Genomic DNA, 16,318 nt, shown 5'->3' with positions numbered 1-16,318 from the left:
GCCACGGAACCGGCACCGTTTCCCCCGCAGCTGACACTGGATCCCAACACAGCTGCTCACCCGCTGCTCTGGCTTCTGTGACTTACTGTGCGTGCCGGGGGACACAGGGAGGGCTCCCAGGCCAAGTCACAAGCTGTCCTATGTGTGTGTGGGCTCAAGCGTGCATGTGTGTTAACGCACGTGCACACACGTGGATGTCTGTTCACACATATGCTCCTGCACGGATCTGTGTATACACGTATTCGACGTACACGCACATGCTTACGTGCTCCTTTGCACGTGTGGGTGATACGTGCGCCAGTGTTTATGTGCAGGTTTCTATACACGCCTGGGAACGCGTGGTGTACGTGCGGGAACCTCTATTTGTAGGTGCAGCACACATGATGTGTGCGAGCCTGCAGGGTGACCTCCTCCCCACCACGGGTCATGCACTGTCAGGGTCCAGCTCCCTCAGCCTGGTTTTGGTGCCCGCCTGGTAGTGGGAGAGCTAAGGTCAGGGTTCAGAGCCTGGCCGCACAGCCAGCCTGCTGGGACCAACCTGGAGGCTGACTCTGGGCTAACCATTCATCTCTGCACCATCTCCTCTGGCACACACAACTCCTCCATCAGGTTAACTAGCCTCCGGGGAGCCAGTGGCGGGAGCGGGGCGAGAGCATCCCCTCTGGGCTACCTAGCATAGCATTTGCTATACTTACGATTTGGAGGGGGCGGGATCCCGGGATCCCACCCAAGTACTGTCCAGTATGGTTGCCACTGGCTGCCACGTGGCTGTTTGAATTCACATTGTGTAAGTAAATAAAATGTGAAATTCAGGTCCCAGTCGTACTAGCCAGTCCCAGCACTCATTAGCCACACGTGGCAGGTGGCTGCCCTAACGGGCGGCGCAGGCAGGGAGCTTCCACAGGACAGCCCTGAACGTGAGGAAAGGCAACGCTACCGCACAGCAGGTTCACGTGGTGCTGGTCACAGACCAGGCCGTCCCAGGCCTGTACTTGCGCTGCTGCATTTAGCCCTGCAACCCAGGAGGCGGCTCTGCCCTCTCCACACGCCAAACACCAGGCAACAGTCTGGGGCACCAATGATCCTGTCTGCATAATCAGGCAAACGTGTCAACACCCCACTAGGCTGGCGGTGGGCAGCCTGTCAGATGGGGGAGGCTTGGAGGATCAGAGGTGGGGCTGGGCAGCCAGACACGAGAACCACCCCCAGCTGCCAGAACACCGTGGGCATGGGAGGGAAAGGGCAGGGGTCAGCAGCCCCATCCTCACATGTGTGGACAAGCCCGGCTCCACCCACCTCCCTGCGCCACCTGCCCTGGGCCCCAAGGGAGCCTCTTGTCATGAGCACGCGGCCCACCACTGCCCCTGCTGGTACTGGACTGTCACAGGGCCTCAGGGAAGGCCTAGGAATGCCCTCTGCACCTCACTTCTTGGTCCTGCTTGGGGGGCGGGGCTGGAATTGCAGTGGTGCGGCCTCTTGCTTCCAGATGCATGTTAGACTCAAAGGAAGCTCCAGCCGCCACCGCAGCTGTGAGCCTAGACCCCTCCTCAGCAGACTGCTGGGAGGGTCATGGAGGTGGCGGGGCCTCGCTAGGGCTGCCATGCAACTCCCTCCATCCTCACCCGGGGAGGGTTCTGGCTCCAGCTCCACACCTGGACCCAGTCAGACGCCGCAGCTCACATGCAGTGACGTGTAGGCTACTTAATGGGTGCCTGGTACCGCCTGCCAGGGCTGTCCATCCTCACAGCTGGGATTCTTGGCCCCAGCATCCCTCGCCCAAAGGTACCAGCCACACACACAGCTACAGAAGCTGGAAGGGACTGGCCGCCCCCTTCGCAGGCAAGCAAAGTGCAAAATTCAAGTTTAAAGGAGAAAGGCATTGCAAAAAAAACTTAATAGAAAAACCTTGGCAAAAGGGGAAACGAGCAACCATAAAACCCAAGTGCTGTATGAAGTTAACAGGTAAAAATATTGCATTAAAAAAAGGCTTAAGAGAAAGGGTACAAGCTTCAAGGTGCTTTCATGGCGTGGGCTGCGGGGTCTCCCGCTTGGCCTGTAGTGCTTCAGAAGCCCACGTGACACAGCGGCGGGGTCCACCCACCATGCCCATCAGGCCAAAGTGTAGCAGACTGAAACGTAACACACTGCCTGGCATCCAGCAACAGCAGCTATCAGCCAGCTGCCTGTTCTCCACCAGCTCTGGCTGGTGACGCCCACGGGGTGGGCTGGGGGCAAGGACACCCCTCTTTGGGGCTCCCTGAACACCGGCTGGAGCCGACCAAGGCTTTGCGTCTCCCCTCTGATGTCCTGCTCCTTGCCTCCTTGCCCCGGGAGGCCTAGTCGTGGCGCACGGGTGGCTCCGCCCACAGGCTTGGTCGGTCCGGCGGGCACGGGGGCTGCTCCTCTCCCTGCCCGAACGCGTCGCGGGTGTGGCTGCGCCTGGCCTCTTGGATGTACAGCTCCAGGGCCTTGGGGGGCTGCCTGTCCACCCGCTCCTTGGGCATGCCGCGGCTCAGCAGCCAGCCCACGAGGTCGTTGCGCGTCGGGTTGGGCCCCAGCATGAGCCTGGCGCAGCCCGGCTGGCTCTGGTGCCAGAGCAGGCCCACATCAGCGACGGTCTGGATCACCATCACCGCCTCCAGCACCGTCATGCCCTTGACCAGCAGGCCGACCAGCACAGCTCGGAGGGCGTGGCCGCCCGCAGGCGCCGCTGCAGGCCCTGCGTGAAGGGCAACGTCCTCGGGCACCAGCCGCTCTGGGAGCGCGGCGGCTCGTGGTAGATCCAGTCGAGCATGCCCAGCTCTCGCACCAGCTGGATGCCCTCCTCCATGGTGGTCCAGGGTCGGAAGGGCAGCTCGGTGCCCTCCAAGTGCAGAAGGACTCCCACCGCTGGCGCCAGGCCAGCAGCGTCTTGCCGTCACCCCGCAGGGCCTTGCAGCGGTAGTTGAAGATGGGCATCGCCGGTCAGGTCGCCCAGCATCACCAACTCCCTGGAATCCAGGGCCAGGGCCAGGCCGCCCTGGTCATACACCCGCAGGATCCAGGTGATCATGAGCTCGTTGGGGTTCTGCCGGAAGCGCCGGGCGATGGCCAGGAGCCCGGTGTACGTGTAGTAGCGGTCGCCCTGCCCTGCCATGGCCACGGGAGCTGCGGGAAGGACACAGAGGGGCATTGGGCGGGGAAACAGTCACAAGCCCCTAGCCTCTCCCCACAGTGGGGAGCCCCTCAGACCCCCAGGTGTCAAAGGTCCCGGGGTGGCACTGTGTCCTCACGGGAGATCAGAGCCCAGTGCTGCACATCATGGGGGCCCCAAGCGTGGCCCCTTCAGGAGCCCTCATACTGGATGTCTCCCCGCAAACCCCACCCCAAGCCGCTCCTGTACCAGCTTCCCCTTACACCACCCACTGCGCTCCCATCACGGGGTTACTGTGAAGATTAAAGGAATTTAGTGCGTAGGACTGTGCCTGGTTTAAAGTTTAGTGTTCAGCCTTTGCCTGGACATATACCATTACCATAATCTCTCCACTTTGTAACTGTAAATTTAATATAATTATGGTATTAGTAAGAACTTGTCCTCACCGAGAGGCCTGGTGGAACTGCTGGCCTCCTGGAGGAACTGCCTGCAGACAGGGAGGGGGGAAGAGCAGGCGGTGGGGTGCAGGGCAACCACGATCCCCACCCATCTGTCCCCAGAGCCAGGGACCCTTCCCACCCCCGGGGGTCAAAGGTCCCGGGGTAGCACCGTGTTGTCACAGAGCAGAGCCCTGCACTGGACATCACAGGGGTCACCAAGCACAGCCCCTTCAGGCACCAACTGAGCACATCTCACTGCAAACCATGCCCCCCCCACCGCGGGCTGGCCTGTTTCTCATCCCCGCCCCTCCCGCAGCCACCTCCTCTAACACGCCCCACCCCCATCTCTGCAGCGGATGCCACAGAGCTCAGGGCAGCACTCGGGGGCGGGGGGGGGGGGGGCGGCACAAGGCTGGCGCTCGGTGATCCCGGTGATCCCCAGCAGTACCAGCTGAGGCATCTCTACGAGCCCAGGAGGGGCTGGGCCCTTGCTGGGGTGGGGGGGCCCACAGCACACACACCAGGGCGCCTACCCCTCAGCCCGATCCGCGCAGACAAATCACGCCCTAAGGTCAAAAGTGGCAGAACCGGGGACCAAACCAACCTCGCTGGTCCTGTATCAACTGTAGGGAAGAAGGCGGGGGGTACAGAGAAAGCCCCCATCACCCTGTTGCACCCGAACATGGATGGAGGCTGCAGAAATAAGGCCCCTCCCCACCACAAGGAGACGAGTGTGGGCAAACCACAACCTCTATGCGCCTCCATCTCACCTGTGAAACACGGACAGAACTGCACCCATTTCAAAGAATGGGGTTACTGTGACGATTAACTGAATCTAGTGCTTAGGAATGCGGCCTGGCTCAGACTAAGTGCTCAGCACCTGTCCTTATTACGCTAATATTACCATACTCTATAAATTGTATTAACAATAAATTTATAATATAATAAGTTTAATATGATTATTACAGCATTAATAGTAAGGGGAGTCTCTTCTGTTCTTACCGAGGGCTGCTCAACTCCTGGGGGAACCACCTGCAGACAGGAAGGGATGGGGGATGGAGAGGTTATAGGGTGCAGGGCAACCATGGCCCCCATCCGTCCCTCCCCAGAGACGGGACCCCCCCACTCAGACCCCCGGGTGTCAAAGGTCCCGGGGGGCACTGTGTCCTCAACAGAGATCAGAGCCCAGTGCTGGACATCATGGGGGTCCCAGTGTCCTCAAACCCCACACCCCAACTCCGCTGCCCCCGGACTGGGCAATGCAGAATAGAACATTTCCACCTTGCCAGTTCTGCTGGCCAGCAGTGCCTCAGACATCGACGGATGTTACACATCCCTTAGGGCTTCCCTGTCCTGCTGTCAGCGCTCCCTCTTCTCACCCCCCTCACGTATCGCTGCCCAAGCGACACTCTCTCTACTCCACATTATCCCAGAAATTCCCTCAGCCCACAGCAGACCTTCAGAGCTCTGCAGAGGACACCTCAGATGAAGAGAACAGCCCCCCAGAAGGATGCTCAGATGGTCTGCATTCTGAGCTAACCCTTCACAGGACGCGGCTCCACGCCCCCTAAGGTACCTGTTGGCGAGAATCTAAACCTCTAAGAACCCCACAGGCTACACTTCCAGTTCTCCACATTATGTATTGAGAAAGTAATCTAAATACAGGTGAAGACATACCTGTATCAGTATCAAGTCATTCTTATTAATGGGAATATAGATTTAGGCCCAGACCTCACTGAACAGAGGAAAAAACCCTCCTAGAGCTGGGAACACTTGTTTCTTTTTGGGTAACACACATACCCATGCCCATCTGATGATTTACTTAGCTCTTTGAAACATCTGTGAAACATTTAGGAAACATTCTCCAGATATACCATGTTCTCTGACAAGTACTGTATAAATTGAGAGTAACCTTAACAACTCTACCAGTTTACATATACATGATGCATGGGAAGCTGCCTAATCTTTGCTGAAAGGTACACTGTATTTAGTCTACAAACCACCCCCACTGTCCTGCAGCGTTAATGCTTCGAGCCCTTCTGTTTCTTTTCTTCTGCCGAGTTTGAAAATTAGATTTCTGATTAGTCCTCTTCCCTGAAACCCCAAAACATACATTGGGCCCTCCATATCCACGGGGCCCTGGAACCACTCCCCCACGGACACCAAAAAGTGACTAAATATTTTCCTCTTCTACAGCCCATATATCCCTGTCATATTCAACCCTTACCTTTGATGTGTTGTGCCCACTCTACAGACACAGAAACTGAGGCTCAGGAGACCAAGCACTTGACTAACATCCCTAAGCCCAAGAACAGCAGAGCTGGGATTTGCATGATTGCTGGCATATAAAATTAGGTCCCAGAGATATCTGATGTGAAGTCACCCCAAGTGAGGGTGAGATATTTTAGACCTGGGTGGGTCAGGGACTGGGAGCAAGGGTTCTTACCAAGGTGGGTGGGCCCTCAGCTTGAAGACACACCTGTAACACAAGAAGGATCTGGTGAGGGTAGGGGAAGAAACAGTCTGGGGGTCCAAAGAACATCAAAACCAGGGCCCCTCAGACCCCCAGGTGTCAAAGGTCCTGGGGGGCACTGTGTCCTCAGGGGTGATCGGAGCCCAGTGCTAGACATCATGGGAGCTCCAGTCCCTCTGCAACCAGGTCCCAAGGCCACTCACCTTCAGGGACAGAGGCCAAGCAAGCTAACAGTGCTTAGAGACTGGAAAACACAAAATCCATCGAACGTACAAATGCCCACAGCCTTCCCTGTGGTGACACCAAAATGCCCTCACCTCCCCAGTGTCACTCCCCAGTCCCCACAAGGGACTGTCCTCAAACCCATTACATGGAGAGAACCTGCTAACCCCCTTGCCTAGTTTTGCAGATTTCCAGCATTGGCTATACCTGCTACTGACCCTAAACAATTAAAGCTCAGATGCAAATCCCTTGAAAGAAACTGTTGGGGTAAATGAAGAGGAAAAGAGAAACCTAAAATACAAGCAGCGTAAACAATGACCAGAGCCCCTTAAACACGACCATTTTTGAACAAATCAACCGTGGAGGACATTTTGGAGATGACTTGGGAACTATGGACACAGAGCAGATAGGAGATGGCCTCATTAAGGAATTATCTCACTGAGGACGACTACAGCAGTGTCATTAAATAGAAAAATGTTACTTTAGAGACACAGTGTTAACTGTTTTGGATGAACCAAGAAATTTACTTTCAAAACGTGAAGGACACAAAAGTAAACATGGGGAAATGTTCTGTCAAACATGTCTATTTCCCTGCATGTTTGAGGATTTTAACAAGTAAAAAAAAAAAGAAAAAGGCGCGAAAAAGGAATACATGGGACAATGGCAAAAGGGGGCGCGCTCCAATGATGAATGGATGAATATCCTTCCACTTGTGACATGGCAACAGTTAGGATAAAGTCAACGGTTTTCTAGATGGTTGACTGAAGGGAGAAACTCAGCTAGAGAGGATTCTTGCTGGGCTGTGGTGGGGAGAGAAAATCAGCTAGCTGCTCCTGGGCTGGATCTCCCTGGCAGGGGCGTAGTATTCCTCGGGAGTCAGGGAAACGATGTCCACAAAAGTCCGGTTAGCCCAGAACTAACGTTTAACACAAAACTCTGATGTTCTGAGTGATCACGAAACTGATATTTAAGTGACCGTGTCAGAATGATTCCTGAAAGTGAACGAAGGCCCCATTTGCTTTCTCCTAAAACTACTCCTATCTGGTTCTCAGACACAACCCAGTAATTCACTTAGAGACCCCACTCGCACTTCTTCCTCAGGAACCCTTGAGATTGTCTCTACCTGCCCCATAGTCTCTGTTCTACGTTGCACAAAAACGCCAGCCACATGAAATGGGAATACACAAGAACGATTTCCGAAGGAAAGTACGTGTAGCTAGCACAGGTGTGGAAAACATCAGAAAAAAAAGCTCAAGGTCACAAGCCACCCCCACCCCGAAATGGACAAAATGGCGGAGCCCTGCGACGTGGGCAACAGAAATGGCGCAGCCAGGCTGCAGTGAAGACAAAGGAGGACTACTTCTGGTGTCCCCAGTTCGCTTCGGCGGGACTGCTCCTCTCCCACCCCCCGAGAACCCCCAAAGAGCCACCACCCTCTCCGGTCGCCACTGCCCGCCCCGCAGAGAGCACTCAGGCTCGCCTCGGAGCGCGGGTGCCAGGCCCTTACAAAGGCCCTGACCCCGTCCACGCCACAGCGTGGCCGTCCCCGCGGCAGCCCCGCGCACACACGACACGCTCGACCCAGGTCCCAACGCACGCCCTCCCGCGAAAAAAAAAAAAAGGAGCCAAAATGCAAAGAACTCTCACCCAACCCTCACTTTCTCCACCGCGTGTGCGAGCTGCTGCACCTTCCGCTTTATTGCGCGCGCCGCTGGCACGGCCCGCCCCCCGGCCCCAGGTCGGGCTCCGCCCCGAGGCATCCAGCATATTCACCGGTGTCGGAAACCCCACTTTGGTGCTTGGGGAAGGAAATACTGCCTGTTTCCTCCAGAATACTTCCGAACAGGCGATGATACATTGTCCCTGGAGGCGGAGGAAAAGAGATCAAGGAAATATTCGGGCCCTTTTTCCTATCATGAGAGTCAGGCAATTCTGTGAACAGCACAAGAGGCGGGCGGTGAAGGGGAAGGACCCCAAGTGTGGGAGGGGCCAGAAGGAATTGCCAGCGCGGCAGTGGCGCGAGCCATGGCTGCAGGGGCGGGGCCGACTCAGACGCAGTCCCAGGCGCAGGGTGGGAGGCGGGGCCAGTGAGGAGATTGACAAGGGGGCGTTCCGGGAAAGGGTCTGCGTGGCGCAGAGTTAGAGGCCGAGCCTGCGCAGTGAGAGGCGGGGCCAGAGGCTGGACTCTGGGGCTGGAAGGCCCGACTCCTGGGTCGAGGGAGCAGGGTATTGGAGGCCCGCACTCGCCTGGAGATCTGAGGAGTGTCTTTCAACTGACATGATTGTAAAAGTTATTTTCAAAGATATTAAATGAAACTTTTCTACTTCAAAGCCACTGTCCAGAGTCGCCATTGTCAACAAGTTGGTGTGGACTTTTTACTTTATGATATACACACAGACGTTATGGGTAAAGATGCTTGTTTTTTTTTTAACTCCAGTAGTCTCATAAGTAGTCTCTCCCCATCGGACACAGAGTGACCTCATTCCTTAAGCAATTCCCTTGTGTGACTAGAACACGCTTTGTTTAGCTGGTTCCCCGGGTCATTGGGGTTGTTTTCTTCCTTCTAGTGAGGAGACTCCTCCGTGAAGCCTGTGGTCTGAAGTAAGAGACCTAAACTCTGCACGTAAGTGACACATTTCCTTCACTGATTCCTGCTCCCCTCAGAGGAATGCAAAGTCCTCACTGTGACCCACAAGGCCCAGAGTGACCTGGTCCCTGTTCCCTTTCTCCCCTCATTTCCTTCCTCTCTCTCCCTTGCTCAGGGCTACACTAGCACATTGGCCTCCCTGGTCTTCCTGGAAGCTGCCAAGGACATGTCTACCCCAGGACCTTTGCATTTGCTGATTCCTCTGCCTGGAACTCTTTCCCCCGATCAATCCCCATAACTCTCTTCCTCTCTTCAGTCCTGTTTCTGCTCAGATGTCACCTTAGCGTAGAGCCCTCACCCGTCTGCTCTATACAACAGACCTCTCCTTTCCACACTGGTCTCCCTTACCCTCTGTTATTTTTCTTCATAGCTCTTATCTCCTAACATATCTATTTGTGGGCATGTTTTTTTTTCTTTTTGGCTCCCTGCTGAATTGTCAATTCCTTAAAGACTAGGATTTGTGTCCAGTTGGGTCAGTCCTGTAGACCCCACATCTGGCACATAGTTGCAGCTCACTTTTTGTTAAAAACGAACACATTGGAGAGCCTTTTGTGGTAGACAAGAGGAAGAGTTATTGTAACAACACTTAATGAGAACATGGACTAAACTCTAACTAGATTAAGGTACAATTGGCTTTCTGTATCCACAGTTTCCACATACACGATTTCAACCAACCACGGATCGAAAAAATTGGGGTAAAAAAATAGCTCCAGAAAGTTCCCAAAACCGAAACTTGAATTTGCTGTGTGTCCCAGCAACTATTTGCATAGCATTTACATTATATTTATAACTATTTACATAGCAATTACATTGTATTACATATTATAAGTAATCTAGAGATGATTTAAAATGTACAGGAGGATGAGCATAGGTTACATGAAAATACTCTGCAATTTTATATAGGGGACTTGAGCATTCCCCGATTGCGTTATCCAAGGGGCGGGTCCTGGAACCAATTCCCTCCGGATACCGGGGAACAACTGTACTGTCATTATCCTCCAAACCATATGCAAAAATTGGCTACGTATAACAGCCTTTAAAATAAATAAATAGAGGGCTTCCCTGGTGGCGCAGTGGTTGAGAGTCCACCTGCCGATGCAGGGGACACGCGTTTGTGCCCTGGTCCAGGAAGATCCCACATGCCGCGGAGTGGCTGGGCCCATGAGCCATGGCCGCTGAGCCGGCGCGTCCGGAGCCTGTGCTCCGCAACGGGAGAGGCCACAACAGTGAGAGGCCCGCGTAACGCAAATAAATAAATAAATAAATAGAGAGGGAATGGGATACTATAGAAAAATAAATTAAGTTAAAAAAAGGAATAGAGCTGAATTGGGCTGGGGGAGGAGGAAGGGAATGGTGGCAGGAGGTGCTGGCAAAGGCAAGAGGTGAAGTGTGGGTGCAAGGAGAATTAACCTCAGGGGGGGCAAATTATCGGGGGTCACAAAAGTGAAGGATGAAGCCCAAAGAGCTTGGAGAGAATCGGCTATTCAACACACACTGATTGAGCACCATCTGTATGCCAGGAACCAGGAGCCAGCCTGTTTGCTGACACCTCCTGTCTCTTTCCCTCCCGACTCTCTCCCTCACCTATCCCTGTACCCCAGAGGGCTCAAGGGATGGCCCCAGAGAGGCGTGGCATTTCCAGGGAACACTTATAAGGCACTGAACTTAAAAGAATGTTCTGAGTGAAAAACGCAGATTATTTGAAAATACAGATTATTAATCTGAGTTGGGGGGGTGTTTCAGAGGGGACTGAGGGGGCTAGAGAGCAGGGTTGTCAGGTGCTTGGCAGGGAGCCGTGGGAGCAGGCCTGAGGTGGGGACATTCTCATGTCTTAAGTCCAGATGGCCTGGATCGCCAGGAGAGACCAGAAATTCATGTAGTTCAGATAGGAAAAGAAACCTGGGGGAAGGAAGAGAGCAAAGGGGGTGAGGCGCAGAGTTCACCAGCCCCAGCCTGACCCCAGTCCTTTCTCCAAGCCCAGCTACACCTCCTGTCATGTCCCCAAATGCATGTCTAAACCCAAACTCAGCCCCAGCCCCTACACTGTCCCCAAACCCAGCACCACTCTCTACACTGTCCCCAACCCATTCCCAAATTCAAACCCGACCCCGCCCCTACATCCAGCCCTAGGCCTATCCCCAGTCCCATCTCCCTACTCAACCCAGTCCTCCCAGTCCACAGTCCCCTTCCCATCCCAAACCCTATCCCACCCTGCCCCCATCTGCATCCTCGAACGCATGCCCAAACCCCAAACCCAACCCCACCCCAGCGCAGACCAGTTATCAGGAAGAGGAAGACGCCAATCCACGCCAGGTAGAAGCTGCAGCCCAGCTTGTAGGTCATGCCTTCTTGCAGGAACTCATGGGCCTGCATCAGGTAGAAGAGGATACCCAGTATCATGCTGGTTCCTGTGTGAGTACGGGTGTTAGGAGGCCGGCCATCAGGTGCGTGAGGACCCCTGCCCATAGTTGTGTGGCTGCCAGGGTCCTGTTCCTTACTTTCCCACTTGCTTTCACCTCCATGAGCCTCTGCTCACAGGCAGGAAAACAGGCTCCTGACAATGTCTTGGTGGAGGACATTGGGAGGGCCAGACTTGGTGTTTAACCAGGCAATGTTGATGTCTAAAACCACAGGCTTTTGGGCTTCCCTGGTGGCGCAGTGGTTGAGAGTCCGCCTGCCGATGCAGGGGACACGGGTTCGTGCCCCGGTCCGGGAAGATCCCACATGCCACGGAGCGGCTGGGCCTGTGAGCCATGGCCGCTGAGCCTGCGCGTCCGGAGCCTGTGCTCCGCAATGGGAGAGGCCACAGCAGTGAGAGGCCCGCGTACCGCAAAAAAAAATAAATAAATAAATAAATAAAATAAAAAAAAATAAAACCACAGGCTTTGGAGCTAACAGACTGGAACTCTTGTCCCGTTTCTGTATCCCACCTTAGGGCAGCTTCTTTATCCCACCTTAGGGCAGTCACTCCATCTCTCTGAGCCTCATTCCCCTCATCTGTAAAGTGGGCATAATCGTAGGACCCATCTCCTTGGGCTGTCTTGAGGAGTTATTGAGATTGGCACATTCCCTGGCGCACAGTGTGTCCTCAAGAATTGAGATTATTGGGAATTCCCTGCTGGTCCAGTGGTTAGGGCTCCATGCTTCCACTGCAGGGGGCACAGGTTCAATCCCTGGTGGGGGAACTAAGATCGTGCCTGCCGTGCAGTGCAGCCAAAAAAAAAAAAAAGAAAAAAAAAGAATTGAGATCATCATCACTATATTGGGTCTTTAATTCTGGGCTTCTGAAGCAGTGGCAAGAAACTTAGTCATTCTGGATATTTTAATTTTATTTTGAAATAACATGAATTAAAGATAATTTGTGAAAAGGAAAAGACTCGTTTTTTCCCCTCTCAGGTAATGGGGTACTGGGTAATTTTTTCTTTGTTATTGAAAAATAATATAGGAGGTGTTTTCCATTTCATTAAAAGGGGGAAGGGGCAGAAATGTTTCTTTTTTTTTTGGCCATGCCACGCGGCATGCGGGATCTTAGTTCCTCGACCAGGGATCGAACCCGTGCCCCCTGCCCTGGAAGCATGGAGTCTTAACCACTGGACTGCCGGGGAAGTCCCAGAAATGATTTTCTTATAGAAAAAATGTCCTATTTTAGATGACATATAACAGGGGTGTTTTCTACACTTTGTACCTTATGTTTAAACAATTGGGAAGATTTACTAGACAAACTGGATAAATACCATTTACTAACAAGAAAACAGGAAGTTGAGTGTTCTCTCTTCTTGGACTTACTATCACTCTCCAAGAATGTTCTTTTTTTTTTTTTTTTTTGTGGTATGCGGGCCTCTGTTGTGGCCTCTCCCGTTGCGGAGCACAGGCTCCGGACGCGCAGGCTCAGTGGCCATGGCTCACGGGCCCAGCCGTTCCGCGGCATGTGGGATCTTCCCGGACCGGGGCACGAACCCGTGTCCCCTGCATCGGCAGGCGGACTCTCAACCACTGCGCCACCAGGGAAGCCCAAGAATGTTCTTCTGATGCAACTGAAAGTTGTGAACAATTATTGCAAGAGACAGGAACACAATATCCTGCATTTCCAAATTAAATTGCCCCCCTTTTTCTAAAGTGTAATTTGACATGCAAATGAAAAACTAAACTGTTCTAATCAGGCTATCGTTTTTGAGTTATTTGGAAGGGAGTGGGAGTACTATCAAGGTAAGGATGTGTGCAGAGTTAAATAGCTACCATCACGTACTGACATTTTCTAATTCAATCCTCACTACCTCTCACGTGGTAGGAAATTTTATTATCCCCATCCTACAGATGAGAAAACTGTGGCTCAGAAACGTTAAGTAGCTTGAACAAAATCACAGAGCTGGTGCTGGTGGTGAGATAGGATGTGGGATGGGGTTAGAACTGAACATGGGGTTGAGTATTGGGTAGTTGGAGTCTGAGTGATGGACATTAAGGTTGAGGCATGAGTTTGGGGGATGGGCATGAGTCGTGGTTGGGTATGAGGATGGATTGGAGATGGGTAAGAAGATGGGGTAGGGAATGCGCTGGGTTGAGTGTGAGAGTGTGAGATCCGCAGGGGATAAGGATGTGGTTGCAGTTGAGGTTGGGGATTAAGAAGAAGATGGGATCAGAGATGGATTGGGGTTGAGTTTGAGGTTGAGATTCATAGTCGAGAGGGGTGGGTTGCATTTGGAATGAGTCTCGAGGAGGCTCAGGTGTGGAGTTGGGTGTTGAGGTCTGTAAGGGGTTGGAGATGGTAATGGGGATGGTTTGGAGATTGGAAAGAAGATAAAATTGGAATGGGGGTGGGGATGGAGAGGGACATCACAGAAGGGAACGTGAATGAGTTTGAGATCTGTTGATGATGGAGATGGGAGGTGAAGTGGAGGCTGGTATTGGAGCTGGAGATGGGGCTGGATTGGAAGTTGATCTTTTTTACTGGGATGGGTTGGAGACTCGGAGGGAGCTAGGCTTGGGCTTGGGAATGAAGGTCAGGATGGGGATGGGATCGAGGTACTCCTTGACTTGGGTCCTCAGGGAGGGATCTCAGTGCCATGCCTGTGAAGAGACTGATGATGACATTGGAGAAGTCCAGCATGGGCATGTTGGAACTGGTGAAGAAGACGATGTTTATGAGGATGATGCAGAGGACGAAGCTGGCAATGCTGGCGATGAGGAGGAAGGCCCAGGCAAAGTCCAACAAATCTGGGGAAGGAAGAGAATCGGGAACGCCGAGATGGGTCCTCAGGCCCCGAGCACGGGGGAGAGGGTCTCCGGGGAGTCTGGGAGTATCCTTAAGCCCTCTCCCTTGAACATTCTTCATCCCCCTTTTAAGAAAATTGAAACTGGGCTCTAGAGAAGGGATCTTGAGGCAGATGCCTTTGGCATTGAGGGTACATCCCCCAGGTCAGTAAGGACAGGTTGTTGGGGTGGGCAGTGACCAGTGGGGTGGGCATTGAGAGACCAACTTGATGTGATGAGGCCAGATTCCTTGGGGTGAAAAAGCCTCAGGATAGTGAATAAGATGCTAAGGTTGTGAGGATGGCTAGCACGTGGGTGAGAATGAGCACAGGGCAGTGAGGCTGGTTCTGAGGCGGCGAGGACCCTTCCGGGGAGAAGGGAGGACCAACCCAGGGGAGGCAGAAAGGGGTCTCTGGACCAAAGAGGAAAGAGGAGTCCCAGGAATGGTGAGTATAAGGCAGGCCTTACAAGCATTCTGGTCGTACTCAGGCAGGCAGGAGATGTCAGAGCACCGCACAAAGAAGATGGTATCGATGGGGATGGTCTGGGAGCCAGCAGGGTCCCCAGGGGGCGCCAGCGGCACCTGGAAGTGGATCCAGGGCTGGCCCAGACAGACGAGGCCGATGATTACCAAGCCGGCCAGGCTCAGCGCCAGGCTCAGCCGTCGACTGATCTTCTTGGCCTCATGCAGCAGCCGCCAGCCCCTGGGCAGCTGGGAATGGCTGAGTCTACACGTCTCCAGAAACCTGCAGCAGATTGCCCACCACCAGTGTCAGCACCGAGTCCGGCCAGCCAGCCCAGGTCCAACTGTCAGAGTCCCACCCAGTCTAACTTTCAGACTCTATCTTCCCTATGTCCATTCTCCATTCCCTGTATCCGCCAGGTCCTACCTCTAGGACACGCTCACCCAGATACAGCCTCTAGGCTCCCTGGCCGCCAGATCTAGCTTCCGGCCCTGCCACCCCCAGATGCAGTCTCTAGGTTGAATCATAGGTCCAGCCTCTATGCCGAGCCCCACCCAGGGCCAGCCTTCAGGTCCAGCTCTCAAGCCCTGCCACACCTACGTCCAACCTCTAGCCTCATACACTGACCGTGCTTCTGGCATCCGACTTTTGCCTGATACCCCTCCCCCAGGATTCTGGCCCCAAATCTGGCCCACCCCGTGGACTCCTGCCTCTCACCTGCCAGGACTGCTCTCAATGGAGCTGCCTGATGGTAAGCTGTGAATGCTGCTTTCTGGAGGATGTTGGTTGGTTTGGGAGCCGTCCGAAGTGTCTTTGATACTCTCCTGGGAGGTCCAGATAATTGATTCGACGCTTTTGACACTGGCCTCGGGGCTGCGAGTAATTGATGGGGGGACATCGACTCTGGCCCGGTTTGGTGACTTGGAGCTTTGAAGACTTGAGTGGAAACTCTGGGTCGTTGGCTGGATACTAAATTGACTATTGTAGGTAACTGATTTTACTTTGGTCAGGGGGGTGCGAGCAGCTAATGAAGGGTTTTGGTTACTGAAGCGGCGAGTTTGGAAAACTGGTGGGACACCTCGGGTATGGAAACAGCGACTGTAGGTGATGGATGGTGTGTCTTGGATACTGACCCGGTGACCCTGAACGTTGGGCAGCAGCTCTTGGATACTGACCCGGTGACCCTGAACATTGGGCTGAGAGTCTTGGGGACTGACCCGGCGACCCTGAACATTGGGCAGCAGCTCTTGGATACTGACCCGGTGACCCTGAACATTGGGCTGAGAGTCTTGGGGACTGATCCGGGGCCTGAAGGTAGTTGACGAAGGGTCTTGGGCCTCGCCTTGGGTGTTGCTGGGAGCTACTGGAAGGGACTCTGGCTGAGAGCTCTGCTGGCCAGATTGGGACCTCTGGGCCATGTGGAGATGAGGGACAAGGCCAGTCCCCGGATGCACTCAACAACCTGCCAACTGCCTCATCCCCTCTTTCCAGGCATTTCCATGGCCACCTGGAAGTCCACTGGTCTCTCCGGGGCTCAGGCTCTGTCCCTTGGGGTTTGAATCTCTCGGTCCCCTCTTCTGTGTTCCTTGGTCTCTCCTGCTGTCCTAAGGCAGGCCTCAGGGCTTCAGTCTGGCCTGGCCTGGGGGCAGGGGGCAGGTTCCATGACAGTTGGAGGGGTTCCAGGAGGTTGG

General features: G+C 53.9%; 4 non-coding genes and 1 pseudogene across 4 annotated transcripts; all 5 read right to left on the bottom strand.

Moving 5' to 3' along the window:
• Positions 1 to 1,879: 1,879 nt before the first annotated feature.
• LOC115849020 (uncharacterized) lies at positions 1,880 to 8,162 on the bottom strand (annotated as a pseudogene).
• LOC115849097 (small nucleolar RNA SNORD88) lies at positions 3,219 to 3,310 on the bottom strand. The gene has a single exon (XR_004037883.1). It is a non-coding gene; the product is annotated as a small nucleolar RNA SNORD88 (small nucleolar RNA).
• LOC115849099 (small nucleolar RNA SNORD88) lies at positions 3,700 to 3,788 on the bottom strand. Its single transcript, XR_004037885.1, has one exon. It is a non-coding gene; the product is annotated as a small nucleolar RNA SNORD88 (small nucleolar RNA).
• Positions 4,688 to 4,783, bottom strand: LOC115849098 (small nucleolar RNA SNORD88). The gene has a single exon (XR_004037884.1). It is a non-coding gene; the product is annotated as a small nucleolar RNA SNORD88 (small nucleolar RNA).
• On the bottom strand, positions 6,124 to 6,214 carry LOC115849095 (small nucleolar RNA SNORD88). Its single transcript, XR_004037882.1, has one exon. It is a non-coding gene; the product is annotated as a small nucleolar RNA SNORD88 (small nucleolar RNA).
• Positions 8,163 to 16,318: the final 8,156 nt, after the last annotated feature.

Source organism: Globicephala melas, chromosome 19, assembly GCF_963455315.2.
Source record: "Globicephala melas chromosome 19, mGloMel1.2, whole genome shotgun sequence".
Classification (NCBI taxonomy): domain Eukaryota; kingdom Metazoa; phylum Chordata; class Mammalia; order Artiodactyla; family Delphinidae; genus Globicephala; species Globicephala melas.
This window is presented reverse-complemented; position numbering and strand designations above follow the sequence as displayed.